This window comes from Bufo bufo, chromosome 6 (assembly GCF_905171765.1).
Source record: "Bufo bufo chromosome 6, aBufBuf1.1, whole genome shotgun sequence".
In the NCBI taxonomy this organism is placed as follows: Eukaryota; Metazoa; Chordata; class Amphibia; order Anura; family Bufonidae; genus Bufo; species Bufo bufo.
Window position 1 is genome coordinate 296,767,780 of NC_053394.1, and position 18,775 is coordinate 296,786,554.

General features: G+C 47.3%; 1 long non-coding RNA gene across 1 annotated transcript; it reads right to left on the bottom strand.

Annotated features, from left to right (window-relative positions):
- Window positions 1–537: 537 nt before the first annotated feature.
- LOC121003446 lies at window positions 538–17,373 on the bottom strand. The gene is made up of 3 exons (XR_005779477.1): window positions 17,241–17,373; window positions 6,497–6,503; window positions 538–547 (listed from the first exon to the last, which is right to left on the bottom strand). It is a non-coding gene; the product is annotated as an uncharacterized LOC121003446 (long non-coding RNA).
- Between the last annotated feature and the right edge of the window lie 1,402 nt (window positions 17,374–18,775).

Consider the following 18,775-nt stretch of genomic DNA (forward strand, 5'->3'; position numbering starts at 1 on the left):
TAATGTAATGCTATGTATTTCCCTGTTACTGTGGAACTTGCATGTACAGGCCTGCTAGGGGTGTCATTCCAGCTCTTAGTCACTAGAGGGAGCTAGGGAGCCCTAGTTTATATAAGGCCCAGTCAGGGAAGGAAAAGTCAGTCTAGTCTAGAGTCTTAAGTGGGAGTCTAAAGCTGCAGCCTGTAGTTTGAAGTTGGAGCTTAGACTATGTCTGAGACAAGTCCAGGCCTGAAGCCTGCGGACCAGGAGAGGGTATTGCAGTCCCTGTAACCGGGTTCCAAATCCAAGGAGAAGGTTCCCCTCCTGAGATCCCATATGCAGAAGCAGGAATACCTCATTTCAAGAGCCTGAGGAAGCTGAGAGGGACAGAGGCAAGCCAAGGAAAGCAAGAGGTACTTAAGTCTACAGAGGAGGTACTTTAATAGAATAAAACCCAAGGATATACGCCAGAGCAGGGCATTGGACCTTGGAGAAGAATTTCTATGTTCCAGGATCAGACAGGAATAGAGTGCAAACGGCCTGTACTGCAAGTCCTGTGTTTAACACTCTGAAATCACCTTGCTGTAACTGAATTGCCTGCATCAACCGTATTGCAAGATCGACTGTATGCAAAGGAACTGCGATTCCATTAATGTCCCTATTTTGATGATGACTACTAAAGTTGGAGTTCTGCTTTAACCTCACGTGTTCCTCAGTTATTCCTACTATCAGCAAACGGCGTGCCACCGTTTAATTGGCACTGGCGTCACGAACATTTTCTACCATCACCTGTCCTTGCAGAGAGTCAGCCGTACCAGGTTAGTGTCTATTGCACTACATCACCCAGGAACACTTCTAAACACAACTTGAGTACGCTGCACAAGTTCCTCAGTTGCTCCTATTAACAACACTCATTTTATTGCATGTGAGCCAGGATCCAGGAGTCCAGCCGTACCAAGGTAGGAGACACCGTTGACACTATAATACCTGCTACACAGAGACATTATCCCCCTCTGGCATTCCTCACCTGGTACGTGAGTTATAACATCTTAAAGGGTACCTGCGCAAGCTGCAATTGGCGTCACAAACTAAAAACCATTATTATTGCGCCAGTGTGCATCCGTCCCCATCCGGCTTACTGCGTGCAAGCTACTGTGACACCAGATATGAGTGGTGGGCACTAGCAACAGTGGGCACAGTACACGCTGTGGGCCTGACACACACGCTTGCAGGCAACTGCAATTATATTACAGTGAAAAAATGGTTTTACTGTTTTAAATGCAAGCTACTGTGCCACCAGATATGAGTGGTGGGCACTGGCAGTAGTGGGCACAGTACACGCTGTGGGCCTGACACACACGCTGGCAGGCAACTGCAATTATATTAGTGAAAAAATTGTTTTACTGTTTTAAATGCAAGCTACTGTGCCACCAGATATGAGTGGTGGGCACTGGCAGTAGTGGGCAAAGTACACGTGGTGGGCCTGACACACGCTGGCAGGCAACTGCATATATATTACAGTGATTTTTTTTTTTACTGCTTTAAATGCAAGCTACTGTGCCATCAGATATGAGTGGTGGGCACTGGCAGTAGTGGGCACAGTACACGCTGTGGGCTTGACACACACGCTGGCAGGCAACTGCATATATATTACAGTCAAAAAATTGTTTTACTGCTTTAAATGCAAGCTACTGTGACACCAGATATGAGTGGTGGGCACTGGCAGTAGTGGGCACAGTACACGCTGTGGGCCTGACACACACGCTGGCAGGCAACTGCAATTATATTACAGAGAAAAAAAAAAGCAGACTGATGTACTAGCCCTAAAAAGGGCTTTTTGTGGTGCTGTCAGGACGCTGTCCTTACAGCAGATCAGATGAGTCTTTGAGGTTTGGAGTGGACACAGAACACTGGCCTAGCTAACGATTTCCCTATTAATTCAACAGCAGCAGCACTCTCCCTGCTCTCACTAACACTGCAGCTTCCGAATTAATCTAAGATGGATGCTGTCCGTGCTTTTTTATAGGAGGTGGGAGGGTCTGGGAGGGAGGGTATGCTGCTGATTGGCTGGAATGTGTCTGCTGACTGTGAGGTACAGGGTCAAAGTATGCTCAATGATGACGTATGGGGGGCGGACCGAACATCGCATATGTTCGCCTGCCGCGGCGAACGCGAACAAGCGATGTTCCCCGGGAACTGTTCGCCGGCGAATAGTTTGGGACATCTCTACTTACAATTACTGACCAAATACTGATGCAAAACACTGACAAAATACTGCCTGTCTAAAAGAGGCATTATGGATGCTCAAAATACAGGATTTTTTTTTTGTTTGTTAGTTTTATCTTCTTATGGATCAGCACAACAGAAACAAACAATGATGTTAATAAGCCTTACTGTCACTGCTGCTGCCACCCTCCACCATTCTATCATGGGGCCAATTTTGTCATGGTTACTGCCATTGCTACTGCTGCTGCCACCGTCCCCTTTCTGTCATTGGGCCACTGCACACTCCACGGCGATAAATTAGACCTGATAAGGTTATTGGGGAAGTTCCCTCGGGTCCTCCCCACCCTATCTCACCAGTAACTACCAACCTCCCCCACCCCATCATCCCCCCCAATAAAGACACTGAGGCAGATATTGGGATTAAATGGCCACAGCAGCCTTTTATTAATACAATCATAACATCAAAACATGTACATCATGAACCCGACGAAGGAGGTCCTGAAAGCCCTAGCTTCACTTTAAAACAAGTGCACCAAAACACCCGGGTAAATACAACTTGCCTCCAGCCGCACCACACCAGCTCGGAGACCCCCGAGTGCTGTATCCCCCTTAAACAGACAAACACAATGGCCCCGCCCCCTCCTGATCCGTTTTCAACGCCCTCAGCCGAATCACCACCCGATCCGGCAACACATCCACATCATCATCCCGCAACTCCCCAGCATAGCGAACACTTCCACTCACCAGTTCCCCCAACCGAAAAGCCCCGAAAAAGGCCAGCGAATACGCTGCCTTAAACAAACGAATGTCGTTCCCCGAGCTGCAGACCACCTCAACCTGCACCCCCAGTTTCAGCAACAAATCGAATAACACCGGCCGACACCGATCATCCGACCGCCAACCCCTCCGCCAACCCCTCAAAACCTGTCGAACCACAAAAGACTTGGTAGAGTCCTCTAACCCCTGCACCCGGAACCCAAACGCCAGACCCGCCATGCACCTGTTCACCCAGGCAACCGACCAACCCTCCTCCTTTTTCCACCCCAAGAACAGCAACAGAGGAATCTCCCCAGCATCCACCCCCACCCCCAACATACCACACAATCTCCCCCAAGCAACCCAAGAGGCCTCGTACGCCGCCCAAGTCCCCGCCGACAGGGACGCCCTGAACAGCCTGCTCACCGTACCTCCAAGATCTCCCACAACAACCCCAGGCACTCCATCCCGTCGACCTCCGCGTCCGGCGCCAACTGCCGAAAACGATCCCACTGCGAACGAGAAAGAGCATCCGCAATACCGTTAGAAACACCCGGCACATGTACCGCCAAAGCCCAAACATTCAACGAAAAACAACTCGAGACCATATGCTGTAACAACCTTACAACCTGGGGGGAAGAAGCCGACAACTGATTAATTGCCTGCACTACCCCCAAATTGTCACAATGAAAACGCACCTTTTTGTTCCTAAACTTGTCACCCCACAACTCCAACGCTAACACAATGGGAAACAACTCCAGCAAAGCAACATTTTTAACCCCTCTCCACCCACAACGTAGGCCAACGATCGGCACACCACTGCCCGTTGCAATAAACCCCAAAGCCAACCCCACCCTCCGCATCTGAGAAAAGGTCAAAATCCACACTATCCACCGCATACCCCAAAACCAGCGCCCTGCCGTTGAATTCCTCCAAAAACTGAGCCCATACCCCCAAATCCCCCCGCAGCTCCCTCCCCAATCGGATGAAATGGTGAGGAGCCTTCACCCCAGCAGTCGCCGCCGCCGCCAACCGCCTGCAAAATATACGCCCCATTGGCATAATACGACACGCGAAATTCAACTTCCTCAACAATGACTGTAAATTCCGCAAACGAATCTTAACTAACCGGCTCGCCCCGGCCACCTCTGCATGCAAATCCACCAACTTATCCTCAGGAAGCCTACACTCCATGGCCACCGTATCCAACACAATACCCAAAAAACTGAATTCCGTCGTGGGACCCATCGTCTTACCCTCCGCCAACGGAACCCCAAAAGACTCAAACACTGATTGCAACGTAGCAAGCAACACTGAACAAACCCGGGAATCAGCCGGACCTAAACACAAAAAATCATCCAAGTAGTGGATGACCGATGTACTACCCGCAACCTCCTTCACCACCCATTCCAAAAAACAACTAAACGTCTCAAAATACGCGCAGGACAGGGAACAACCCATCGGCAAACACCTGTCCACGTAAAAACCCCCTTCCCAAAAACACCCCAACAAATGCAGCCTATCTGGATGCACCGGAAGCAGGCGAAACACCGCCTCGATATCCGTTTTTGCCAACAGGGTCCCCGGGCCCAAACGCCGAACCCACGCCACAGCCGCATCAAACGAGGTATAGACCACCGAACACAATTCGGGGTCAATGCCCTCATTGACCGACGCACCCTTCGGGTATGATAGATGATGGATCAACCGAAACTTGTTCGGCTCCTTCTTAGAAACCACCCCCAAAGGTGAGACACGAAAATTAGGCAAAGGCGGACCCGCAAACGGGCCAGCCATCCTCCCCAACCCCACCTCCTTAGCCAATTTTTCCGCCACCACCCCCGGATGGTCCCCCGCCGAGCGCAAATTCTTCCCCACCAAGGGGGCCAGCCCCAGACCCGACGTGCCAGCCCCAGAACCCCCGTCCCCCCGAAAGGACTGCCCCTGCCGCCCCGGCGCCGTCACACGCATCCACAACCCAATATCCTTATGGTCCCACCGCATATTCGGGCGGACCGCTCTCCTCATCCTAAATTGTTCATCATCCCCAATTGCATCCATGTAGCAAAACAGCGCGGAGCAACACTCCGGCCTCTTTTCCCCAATCACGCTAGCCAGTATCGCGAACGCCTGCAACCAATTAGAGAATGTGCGCGGAATCAGACGATACCGACGCTTCTCATCCTCTTCCTTCTTCCCTTCCTCTCGACGCGCCCTATCCAGGTTAAACCTCTCCAGCGGCAACAATGAAAAAATTTCAATATACTCTCCTTTCCAAATCCTCTCTCTCACATCCTGCTTCAAGTGGGCCCCCAAGGGGCCCTCGAAACAGACGTATACCTCCCCTTGCACCGTATCATCTACCTTGCGCCTCTCCTCCTCTCCCCCCGCCTGCGTCTGCACCGAAACCGCCTCACTCGCCCGCCCCTTCGCACCAGGACTCCCGGCACAAACCCAGCCCGGCCCCAAAAGGAGCCTCAGGCCCCCCCCATGCCGGTAACGGAGATACCCCCGTCCCCCCCAAGCCAGCCACCCATCCCGCCAGACTACCCAGAAGCTGACTAAGGCCCCCAATCAATTCCCCCTGACCACCCCGAACCCCTACACCCCCTTGAACCCTAGCTAATGCCTGCAATGAATTCCCCACTGTCCTACCTGGCTGCCCGGGCGCTGTGAACCCCGCAGCCGTAGATCCGGAATCCTGCTGATCCATCCTCTGCGGCGAGACGTCATCAATGGGCACCACCGTGGAACCGGAACCCCGCACCCCAGCCTCCACGCTGCTGGGTGCGCCAGAAGATGGCGACGATGAAGCAGACGGCTCCTCTTCACGCCTGCCCTCCGCTGGGCCTGCTTCATCCACCTCTGCGTCCCAAGGCCTGGGCCTCCTGCGGCCTGACACCACGCGCCCAGCCTCGTCTCCAGCACGTGCTCTACTCCCCCGTCGCGCAGGCCTCCCCACACCAGGGGAGGGGGGGGATCCTGCAGGCCCTGGTCTGGATCCTAGGCCGCTTGCAGGAGAAGGCAGGGTGGTGGAAACCCTGCCCTGCACAGGGCTCCGCCGTACAGCGGGATTCCTCCCGTGCCGGGAGGATGCTGCTGGGGGTATGCTGAGTCCTTCCCGGCGCGGAGGGTCCCTTGAGGGACTCCCAATCCGGCGCCGAGCCCGTGGGGTATCATTTGGGCTAAGGCGCGCCGGCGGCCGTACCCGCCGCCTCCCCACTCAGCAGGCTGGATACCTGCGCTTCAAGCCACTCTGGGCCCCGTTCCTCTGCCTCCGCCCGCAACCTCTGCAAAAGCGCCTCCATTGCAGGTAAGAGTGCGTGTAGCCCCAGCTTGTTAAAACTAAAGATGGCGCCCGATAGCCCTTGGCGCCACCCTTATAAACCTCCAGCTCCTCCCCCTCCACTAACCACTACCTCCCTCCACTTAACCCCTTCCTCACCTCACTAGCCCTCACCTACTTCCCCTGCGTCCCCTCGCTCCGCAAAACTTATCATGGCAGCCTCCCTTAAAGGCTGTCGCCCCCCAGTACAGCTGCACTTGACATTTTGTTGACCTATAATAGTGACACACCTTGGTGCCCTGCACTGTGATGTAGATGGTGATAGTATTACTGCCTGTAATACAGATGGCATAGTATCTACAGAATATATTAACCATGAATGTGGGTAGAACAGGGGCTGGCTGGCAAATTTTAGCCTGGGGAGCAAGCACACAACACTGGCCCATGTGTAGCGGCCCACCCTTAACCTGTTCAACTCCGCCTACCATATAAAGGCAGTATAGGTAAATGGGCTTTAAATCATAAAATGGTGGCAGCTGGTTGTGTGTTCATGTTGGGATCGAACACACATGTGCAATGCCAGATACAGTACATCATTGAGTCCATATTAACAGCATGGTCATTAGAGGGGCAAGATTTACCAACTCCTGAGCTGAGGAGACTCCATTGACTATAATGGTGTCTGCTCAGGATGCTACTCCTTTACTGGACAGAAAAGTCTTGCATGCAGGACTTTTCTGTCCAGTCTTTTTGACAGAATCTGTGATAGGGGCCCGAACTCACATGTGAATGGATGGTATTAGATTGAATTATAGCATTGGATGTATGTTTAACACACAAATACAGAGCAAAAACCAAGATCGATACATGTATATAGCACCAGAACCAAGCCTATAAGTCAAACAAAGCACCAGGACCAAGTTCACTGCATGAATACAGCACCAGAACCACGTTCACTGCATGAATACAGCACCAGAACCAAGCCTAGATGTTAAACACAGCACCAGAACCATGTTCACTGCTTCAATACAACACCGGAACCAAGCCCAAATGTCAAATATAGCAACAAAATCAATAAGAAATATAGCACCAGAACCAAGTTCTCTACATAAATACAGCACCAGAACCAAACCCATAAGTGAATACAGCACCAGAACTAAGTTCACTACATAAATATAGCACCAGAACCAAACCCATAAGTCAAATACAGCATCCGGTTTTTAGAAGTTCAGTACAGATACAATTTGAGTAGTCAGGTTGGCCCTCGCCATATAAGTTTGTACAGTGTGAAACTACAGCTCCCAGTATGGCCTGAACAAGTGTAAAGGGATACTGGGAGTTTCTGTTTCACAAAACAGCATGCTACTACCAATCATCAGCTGTAAATCATCCAGGTGACTACAGCTCTCATCTTAAACAGTCAGTAGCAGAATAATCGTTTCCATTTAGTGACTTACAGGTGACGTCTCTTCCTGAGTTCTTCTCCATCTTGTTCAGGCCACCATGATTACATCTCCTGGCCACTATTCAGCTCTGCAGATTTTGCCGAGAAGATGTGTTCAGCTTCTCTCTTTACCAACACATTGGTAACCTGCAAACTAATACAAACTCATCTTAGTGGCACATACTCTGTGCCCTCTTTATACAGTGCCACACACTCTGTGCCCTCTGTATATAGTGCCACATGCTGTGCCCTGAATATAACAGCAACATTAGTGCCACACACAGGGCCCTCAATGGAAGTGCCACACACTCTGTGCCCTTTGTAGTGCCACATGTATAAAAGTCAAGAAAGGAATTTCGGCACTGGATAAATTTGTCGTTGCGTCGTCTTCATTCTCCGTTTCACATTATAGGTTACATATAATGGACATCACCTCCCACCACCTCTGGTTAGGTTGACATGTTTCGAACTACAATGTTCTTATTCATAACCTTGTGGTATGTCCGGTCTCAGGGAGTCTTATGGACCTCATCCTCCAATAGACAGGAACGCAGGAAAAAAAAGAGCGGAGGGAAAAGCTAATAATGGGGGAGGGGAACACAGAACAGGTGAGGAAAATAGTGGAAAGGTAATAAGATGAGGAGAGAACCACGATCTCTGTGCCGGGCACATCACATCCAAACTCCTGTGTTAAAGGAGTTTGGATGTGATGTGCCCGGCTCAGGGATCGTGGTTCTCTTCTCATCTTACCTTACCAGTATTTTTCTCACCTGTTCTGTGTTCCTCTGCCCCACTATTAGCTTTTCCCTCCGCTCTTTCTTTTCCCTGCATACCTGTCTATTGGAGGATGAGGTTCATAAGACTCCCTGAAACCGTACACACCACGAGGTTATGATTAAGAACATTGTAGTTCGAAACATGTCAACATAACCGGAGGTGGTGGGATGTGATATCCATTATATGTAACCTATAATGTGAAACGGAGAATAAAGACTACGCAACAACAAATTTATCCATTGTCGGAATTCCTTTCTTCACTTTAATATATATATATATATGGAGAGCTAGCCTTGGCTCGTCTCATGCACGGAGGATATTGGGTGAGCTGGACTTATTTTATATATTTGGACCATAGTGCCACATGCTCTGTGCCCTCTGTATATAGTACCATATGCTCTGTGCCATCTGTATACAGTGCCACATACTCTGTGCCCTCTGTATACACTGCGTGCAGAATTATTAGGCAAATGAGTATTTTGACCACATCATCCTCTTTATGCATGTTGTCTTACTCCAAGCTGTATAGGCTCGAAAGCCTACTACCAATTAAGCATATTAGGTGATGTGCATCTCTGTAATGAGAAGGGGTGTGGTCTAATGACATCAACACCCTATATTAGGTGTGCATAATTATTAGGCAACTTCCTTTCCTTTGGCAAAATGGGTCAAAAGAAGGACTTGACAGGGTCAGAAAAGTCAAAAATAGTGAGATATCTTGCAGAGGGATGCAGCACTCTTAAAATTGCAAAGCTTCTGAAGCGTGATCATCGAACAATCAATTTCATTCAAAATAGTCAACAGGGTCGCAAGAAGCGTGTGGAAAAACCAAGGCGCAAAATAACTGCCCATGAACTGAGAAAAGTCAAGCGTGCAGCTGCCAAGATGCCACTTGCCACCAGTTTGGCCATATTTCAGAGCTGCAACATCACTGGAGTGCCCAAAAGCACAAGGTGTGCAATACTCAGAGACATGGCCAAGGTAAGAAAGGCTGAAAGACGACCACCACTGAACAAGACACACAAGCTAAAACGTCAAGACTGGGCCAAGAAATATCTCAAGACTGATTTTTCTAAGGTTTTATGGACTGATGAAATGAGAGTGAGTCTTGATGGGCCAGATGGATGGACCCGTGGCTGGATTGGTAAAGGGCAGAGAGCTCCAGTCCGACTCAGACGCCAGCAAGGTGGAGGTGGAGTACTGGTTTGGGCTGGTATCATCAAAGATGAGCTTGTGGGGCCTTTTCGGGTTGAGGATGGAGTCAAGCGCAACTCCCAATCCTACTGCCAGAAGACACCTTCTTCAACCAGTGGTACAGGAAGAAGTCTGCATCCTTCAAGAAAAACATGATTTTCATGCAGGACAATGCTCCATCACACGCGTCCAAGTACTCCACAGCGTGGCTGGCAAGAAAGGGTATAAAAGAAGAAAATCTAATGACATGGCCTCCTTGTTCACCTGATCTGAACCCCATTGAGAACCTGTGGTCCATCATCAAATGTGAGATTTACAAGGAGGGAAAACAGTACACCTCTCTGAACAGTGTCTGGGAGGCTGTGGTTGCTGCTGCACGCAATGTTGATGGTGAACAGATCAAAACACTGACAGAATCCATGGATGGCAGGCTTTTGAGTGTCCTTGCAAAGAAAGGTGGCTATATTGGTCACTGATTTGTTTTTGTTTTGTTTTTGAATGTCAGAAATGTATATTTGTGAATGTTGAGATGTTATATTGGTTTCACTGGTAAAAATAAATAATTGAAATGGGTATATACCGTATTTTTCGCTTTATAAGACGCACTTTTTCCCCCCCAAAAGGGAAAAAGGGCTGACACTGATGTATCGCCGGCCGCTATGCTGCACCGTGTGGCCGGCGATACAGTCACAGTGCAGGGAGGGAGGAGGGGCTGGAGGCAACTCACAGCGGGGCCGGGTGCAGTCAATGTAGTACACCGGGCCCCGCGCACAAAAGTCTCTTTGTATGTAAAATCTTTCATTAATGCTTTATACCATAAATCGCTCTCCTTTTGATAAACTTTACTAGCCTAATCGCCTGCATCAGTACTCACTATGAATGTAGCGTGCGGTCCGGCCGGCGTGTGACTGACGTCACGCTCCTCCCACTTCATTAATGAAGCAGGAGCAGGATGAAGTCATGCGCCGGCCGGACCGCACTCTACATTCATAGTGAGTACTGATGCAGGCGATTAGGCTAGTAAAGTTTATCAAAAGGAGAGCGATTTATGGTATAAAGCATTAATGAAAGATTTTACATACAAAGAGACTTTTGTGCGCGGGGCCCGGTGTACTACAGTGACTGCACCCGGCCCCGCTGTGAGTTGCCTCCAGCCCCTCCTCCCTCCCCGCAGTGTGACTGATGTATCGCCGGCCACACTGTGCAGCATAGCGGCCGGCGATACATCAGTGTCAGATAGTTTATTAAAAGGAGAGCGATTGATTCAGGATTAAAGAAATATTTTACATACAAACAATAAAGTACTGTAATGCTGTGAAACATAGGGCCATGAGGGGGACCAGCATAAGATGCTATATGTGTGTCACCCACACATATAGCATCTTATGCTGGCCCCCCTCATGGCCCTATGTTTCACAGCACACATCCCCCATAACAGTGCATCATCCATAGATCCCCCCCATAACAGTCCATCATCCACAGATTCCCCCCCATAACAGTGCATCATCCATAGATCCCCCCCATAACAGTGCATCATCCATAGATCCCCCCCATAACAGTGCGTCATCCACAGAGCCCCATAACAGTGTCATCCCCAGACCATTAGTTCAAAATCCACCAAAAGCACACCTTTTGGTTCAAAATATTTTTTTTCTTACTTTCCTCCTCAAAAACCTAGGTGCGTCTTATAATCAGGTGCGTCTTATAAAGCGAAAAATACGGTATTTGTTTTTTGTTAAGTTGCCTAATAATTATGCACAGTAATAGTCACCTGCACACACAGATATCACCCTAAAATAGCTAAAACTAAAAACAAACTAAAAACTACTTCCAAAAATATTCAGCTTTGATATTAATGAGTTTTTTGGGTTCATTGAGAACATGGTTGTTGTTCAATAATAAAATTAATCCTCAAAAATACAACTTGCCTAATAATTCTGCACTCCCTGTATAGTGCCACACATTCTATGCCCTCTTTATACAGTGCCACATGCTCTGTGCCCTCTGTATATAGTGCCATATGCCCTGTGCCCTCTGTATATAGTGCCACACACAGGGTCCGTAATACTAGTGCCACATGCTTGGTGCCCCTTATAAAAAGTGCCTCTTAAATTTGCCCCCTGTATGTATAGCACCTCTTATATGTGCCCCCTTTATGCATAGTGCCTCTTATATGTGCCCTCTTTATGCATAGTGCCTCTTATATGTGCCCTCTTTATGCATAGCCCCTTATATATATATGTCCACTGTATGTATAGCACCTCTTATATGTGCCCCTTTATGTATAGTGCCTCTTATATGTGCCCCTTTGTGTATAGCACCTCTTCGATGTGCCCCCTTTATGTATAGTGTCTCTTATATGTGCCCCTTTTATGTATTGTGCCTCTTATTTGTGCCTGCTATATGTATAGTGCCTCTTATATGTGCCCTTTATGTAACGTGCCTTATATGTTTCCCCTTTATGTATAGTGCCTCTTATATGTGCCCCCTGTATGTATAGTGTCTCTTCTGAGTGCCCCCAGAATACAGTGTACACAACTGTATTATAATACTCAGTAAAAACTGGAATGCAGTGGGTGTGGTGTCACTGGCTACATGTTGCTGATGGTCACATGACAAGAGGTATAATAGTAATGCAGTGGGTATATATAGTATATACACAGGGCCGGTGCAAGGAATTTTGCTAACACAAGCGAAGCTACATTTTGGTGCCCCCCCCTCCCCCCTCACAGCTCACCTGGCCCTGGCCCCCACTGCAGCCGCTGGCTTCTCCTCTGTGTGGTTCTGGTATCTTCTCTCTGCTTCAGACAATCTCTGGTTTGAGGACCGTATTTTTCACCCTCTAAGAAGCACCGGCCCATAAGACGCACCTAGGATTTAGAGGAGGATAATAAGAAAAAAAAAATTTCCATTGCACCTCAGGTCAGACCAGCAATAAGACCCCCAATGTTAATCAGACCTCAGATCAGACCCCCAATGCCTCAGATCAGCCCCCCATGTCAGCCATTATGCCCCCATGTCGGCCATCATGCCCCCATGTCGGCCATCATGCCCCCATGTCGGCCATCATGCCCCCATGTCGGCCATCATGCCCCCATGTCAGCCATCATGCCCCCATGTCCGTCATCATGCCCCCATGTCAGCCATCATGCCCCCATGTCAGCCATCATGCCCCCCCATGTCAGCCATCATGCGCCCCCATGTCAGGCATCATGCCCCCCCATGTCAGCCATCAGCTTAAATAAAAAATAAATAAAAAAAACTTACCTCTCCTGCTCCAGGACGCTGCCGCTCCTCACCACCTCCTCGGCTGTCAGCTGTGAAGGCTGCGCCCAGTGAGGTCACATGGTGTGCAGCCCTTTACAGCAAACAGCCGAGCGGAGGACCAGGAAGCGGTGAGTACAGATCCTTCACCGCTTCCCGGTCCTCCGGTACTAATGAAGCGCTTCCAAAATGGAAGCGCTTCATTAGTATTCGCCCCATAAGACCCAGGGGCGAAAAATACAGGGTATTTAAAAAATAAAATGTTTCATTTACCCCCCCCCCCCCTCTCTGCGCCCTAAGGCAGCCGCTTGGTCTGCCTTATTATAGCGCCGGCCCTGTATATACAGCAGTGTACTGATATGTGCGGTACTAGGTAAAAATTACACATTGTATTTTAAATATCAGTACACTGTTGTATATACTATATTTCTGTACATAGTGCATCTATCATACATCATACCTCACATATCAGTACACTGCTGTATATACTATATATCTGTACACACTATCTATTATACCTCGTACATTCATATATTATGGTCACTTATTGGGGGTTGTACTGATATGGGAGGTGCGATGTATAATAGATGCAGTGTGTACAGATATATAGTATATAAGCAGTATACTGATATGTGAGGTATGAGGTATAAATTACACCTCGTATCTCACATTGTACACTGCTTTGTATACTATATACAGTACCTGTGCACACTGCATGTATTATACCTGGTACCTAACATATTAGTACATTGCTGTATACACTATATACCTGTACCCACTTCATGTTTTATACCTTGTACCTGACGTATCAGTGCTCTGTGTGTATACTATGTGTCAGGTGTGAGGTATAAAAGATGCAGTGGGTACAGATATATGTGGACATTCATATATTATGGACACTGTGTGATGTACGTGAGGTATTGGGGGTTGTAGTTAAGGTTCCAGTCAGTTTTAGGGTTAGGATTAGTATTACGGTTAGTATATTAGGGCAAGTATTAGGGTTAGGCGTAGTATTAGCATTAGTTCCAGTTTGGCCCTTTAGAGTTAGAGATCAGTATTGAGGTAAGGGATCAGTATTAGGGTTAGGCACAGAAGTACAGTTAGGGGCCAATATTAGGGTTAGGCGTAGCGTAAGGCTACATTCATGCGACCAAAAGTGTTTTGTGGTCTGCAAATTGTGGAACCGCAAAACACAGATACCGGCTGTGTGCGTTCCACATTTTCCGGAGCGCTCAGGGCCAGCACTGTGTAGAAATGTATATTCTTGTGGACAAGAATAGGACATGCTCTATATTTTTTGTGGGGCCACGGAACGGAACTACGGATGTGCTGTCCACATCTTTTGCGCCACCCGTTCTGCAAAATTCTGGAATGGATGTGGACCCAGAAATACGGTCTTCTGAATGCACCCTTAGGCCCCTTACACACGGGCGGGTTTTCCGCGCGGGTGCAATGCGTGAAGTGAACGCATTGCACCTGCACTAAATCCGGACCCATTCATTTCTATGGGGCTGTGCACATGAGCGGTGATTTTCACGCATCACTTGTGCGTTGCGTGAAAATCGCAGCATGTTCTATATTCTGCGTTTTTCACGCAACGCAGGCCCCATAGAAGTGAATGGGGGTGCGTGAAAATCGCAAGCATCCGCAAGCAAGTGCGGATGCAGTGCGATTTTCACGCACGGTTGCTAGGAGACGATCGGGATGGGGACCCAATCATTATTATTTCCCCTTATAACATGGTTATAAGGGGAAATAATAGCATTCTGAATACAGAATGCATAGTACAATAGGGCTGGAGGGGTTAAAAAAAATAAAAAAAGTTTCAACTCACCTTAATCCACTTGTTCGCGCAGCCGGCATCTCTTCTGTCTTGTTCTGTGAGCAATAGGACCTTTGATGACGTCACTGCGTTCATCACCATGGTGATGGATCATGTGATGGACCATGTGATGAGCGTAGTGACGTCATCAAAGGTCCTTTTGCTCACAGATGAAGACAGAAGAGATGCCGGCTGCGCAAACAAGTGGATTAAGGTGAGTTAAATTATTTTTTATTTTTATTTACCCCCTCCAGCGCTATTTTACTTAGCATTCTGTATTCAGAATGCTATTATTTTTCCTTATAACCATGTTATAAGGGGAAATAATACAATCTACACTACAACTAACCCAAACCTGAACTTCTGTGAAGAAGTTCGGGTCTGGGTACCACAGTCAGTTTTTTATCACGCGCATGCAAAACGCATTGCACCCGCGTACCTACTCGCGCGGGTTTGCCGCAATGCACTGGGACGCATCCGGACCTAATCCGGACACGCCCGTGTGAAAGAGGCCTTAGTACAGGGTAGGGGTCAGTATTAGGGGTCAGTACTAAGGGTAGGGGTGAGACAGGGCCAGTATTAGGGGTCAGGCAGGGTCAGTACTAGGGGGTCAGTACTTGGGAAGAGGGGCCAGTATTAGAGCGGCATATGGAGAGAATAAGGGAACCCATTCAGGGGCAGTTTGTACTTACCTGTCCTGGCGCGGTCCCACGATGCAGACTCGTCCTCTTCTGGCGGGTCTGCTCCTGAGGAACGCCGCAGTTGCACCGCCTACATCACATCAGTGAGCCGGCCGAATAGAGGAGCAGGGAACAAGAGGTTCACTTGTTCTGCCGGTGCTGGCTGCTGCAGGCACAATTCTATCTGCATCTAGTGGATGCAGATGCAATTGAGTTCAGGGGCCGCAGTGGCCCTGACATCCACTGTGCTTGCCCTCCTGCCCCCAGGTGTAGCCCGCCCCTGGGGTAGAACGTAATGCACACAGCGATACCCTCTTTCTGCATTGTCCCTGTAATTTAAGTTCCAAGCCTTTACACTGAGATTGGGCCAAGTGGGATGCAAATGAATAGGCAGAGTGGCATGGGTATACCAGATTTATCGCGATTCGGGACAAATGAATTAGAAACAAATCAAATTTCACTTCGGTGAATCATCCAAATCAAATTTTTCAAAACTTAGCTCATTTCTAAATGTGATTGTCTTGAGATGGTCCATAGTTGTCTCATCAGTATCCCCTGAGACTCTGGTGGCCATTCCAACCCTGCTTTGACCATAATATAAACCATATTATGAGTGTGATTTCTAAGGGATCCATTTCTATGCGGTTTTCTTTTATTGAATAGTTATTAAAATGTAAGCATAAATATAGGTAATCTATAGGGCTCTTGCTTCTACTACTACTGTGATCTAATTAATGACAGAAGATGCACCGACTGATGTGAGGCCATGTCAGCTATAAAATCAAAGTGGCTTGTTTGGGTGTTTCAATTCTCTGAGGTATTTGGAGAATGTAAGTTATGTTTGACATGCCCTAGTCCTTCCCCTCATCCTGTCATTAAGTTCTACTGTCAAACAATGTGCTCTGTGCCATAACAATGACTGGCCCAAGTTGAATTCCTTATATAACTGGTCTCAGACGTTGATTTTATTTTGCCTTGTTCTGAACTCAAAAATGTGACTCTCTTGTTTTGCAAAACTAATGTGAGGGCATGCTGGGAGTTGTAGTTTTGCAATAGCTAGAGTACCATAGGTTCAATAGCTATATAACTATAGCTTTAGGAAACTTGAATTTAAACAATTTTCACCTAAAATTTATATGCTGGATGATAAGTACCGAATGTCACCATAACAGTAGGTTCTGAGAATTAGCCTTCGATCAGACTTATAACACCTATAAGAAGACAGTAGTAATGCTACCCCAATATAAAAATTAAAATTTTATTGGTTCAAGTGCACAAACATACTGTATATATAAAATAGTAAGACACAGTGGCAGTCAAGTACAGACAGATAAAACACTGTCAGCAATATGTATATCATAAACTACTGGGATAAATGTAATAATAATGGTAATAATAACTACGGTATATCCCAGACCCAATATGTCTCATATGAGTAAATAAAGTGCATAGTGCAAAACATACTATTCCCAACGATACATAAAATCAGGAAAACATAAAGCAATAACAAGGTGTGCGGTACTGGCACAATAACAAAGTTTTATACTTTGAAGTCTTAATATTTTTTGGTAATTTTGGTCTCCTATATAGGTAGCAGATTTTGGGTGGCAAACACTAATAATCACCATCACAGCATCAAAAGAGTTATCAACTTTACAGAGACTTCAAAGAGCATCTTACTAATTAAGGCTACTTTCACATTAGCAGCAGCCTTCTCCAGCAGGCTGTACTGACAGATGTACAGCCTGCCGGATAAGTGCTGCTGCTAGTGCACGTGTGCCGCCGGAGGTCCATTCCGGCCCCATTGACTACTGTAATAATTTTATTCCGGCTGCCTCTTGGCATGTTTTCCGTGCTGCCGCTGGACCTCTGGGCCGCCACCAATATAGTCAATGGGGCCGGCGCAGACCTCCGGCAGCACGCATGCACTAGTGGCTGCACGGATCCAGTAGGCTGTTCACCTGCCGGAACAGCCTGCCGGAGAAGGCTGCCGCTAATGTGAAAGTACTCTTAATTAGTAAGATGCTCTTTGAAGTCTCTGTAAAGTTGATTGTCAACTCTTTTGATGCTGTGATGGTGATTATTAGTGGTTGACACCCAAAATCTGCTACCTATATAAGAGACCAAAATTACCAAAAAATATTAAGACTTCATAGTACAACTGACAGACATAATGTACAAAGCTTTGTTATTGTGCCAGTACCGCACATCCCGGAGTAACTCAATATTACAGTATATCAACAGAGGTCTATGTTAAGTACATGCTTGGACTGGCCCACAAGGGAACAGAGGAATCCACCAGTTGGCCCCTGAGCATGGTGGCCCCCCCAGTTCCCACCCCTTGCATAAGTGGCACATGGCACAACGGACTGGCTGCACTACATATAGAGGTAGCCTACAGCATCTCAAAGGTGTCCATATAAAAACTGGGTAGATTATTTAAAAAACTAACCAGTTTATTATTATGGACACATCTGGTGCCTGAAACGACTTGTGGGTACATAGGTAGGCCACAAAGTGCCCCAGGGACCTGCCTTCTCAAAATTGTTTAGAGACCCTGACAATCAATCATCTTGAGTTCCTCCTGCTGTCTACTGCTGTGCAAGAAAGTAGCTTTTGCATGTAGATGTACAGTGGGTCCCTAGAGTGAATTTTACTAGTGGGCCCTAGGCATCCCAGTCTGACAATGGTTACATATTCAAAAACAGAACTAAGTTGTGTTTCTTTTTCACCTCACTTTCTGCTATATATAGTGCGTCTGATTCTGTCATATCAACTATATACAGTCAGCCCACATTATAACATTACTATTCCTAACTAATAAACACAAGTGTACTCCACGAGTAACAGACAAAAAGTCTGAAGAACAACTAACCCTACCATCGTGTGTGGTAGATTTACAAGACAGAAGACTTTGAAGATCCTAGACACACAGACTTGAAGACCTGCTCAAGCTTGGACAACCTGGAATTTCTTGAGAGAGTATCTGAAGAGTAACCTGAATCTCCTGGGCCCCAAAGCAAAAAGTGTGACAGGTCCTCCACCTACCTAGAATGTCCATACATTGAAGCCCAGGTGTTGCGGCTGCTATCTAGACACCCCTTAAATCTACATCCCTGAGGGAGTGTTGAAGTTTAAAAGTCAATTGATTTACATTATTTTGTCCAAATTCACTCTGGCTACTGGGATTTTCCAATGACTTTTGTAATTTAGGAGTTAGGTTAAGATTGCAGGTTAAATTTTAATCATTGTGGATATTAAACAGATTGTAAACATAACTTTCTATTACATTTGTTTTTTTTCCAGGAATCAGTTTCAAATATTCAAAGGCGAGTTTCCAACTGGGG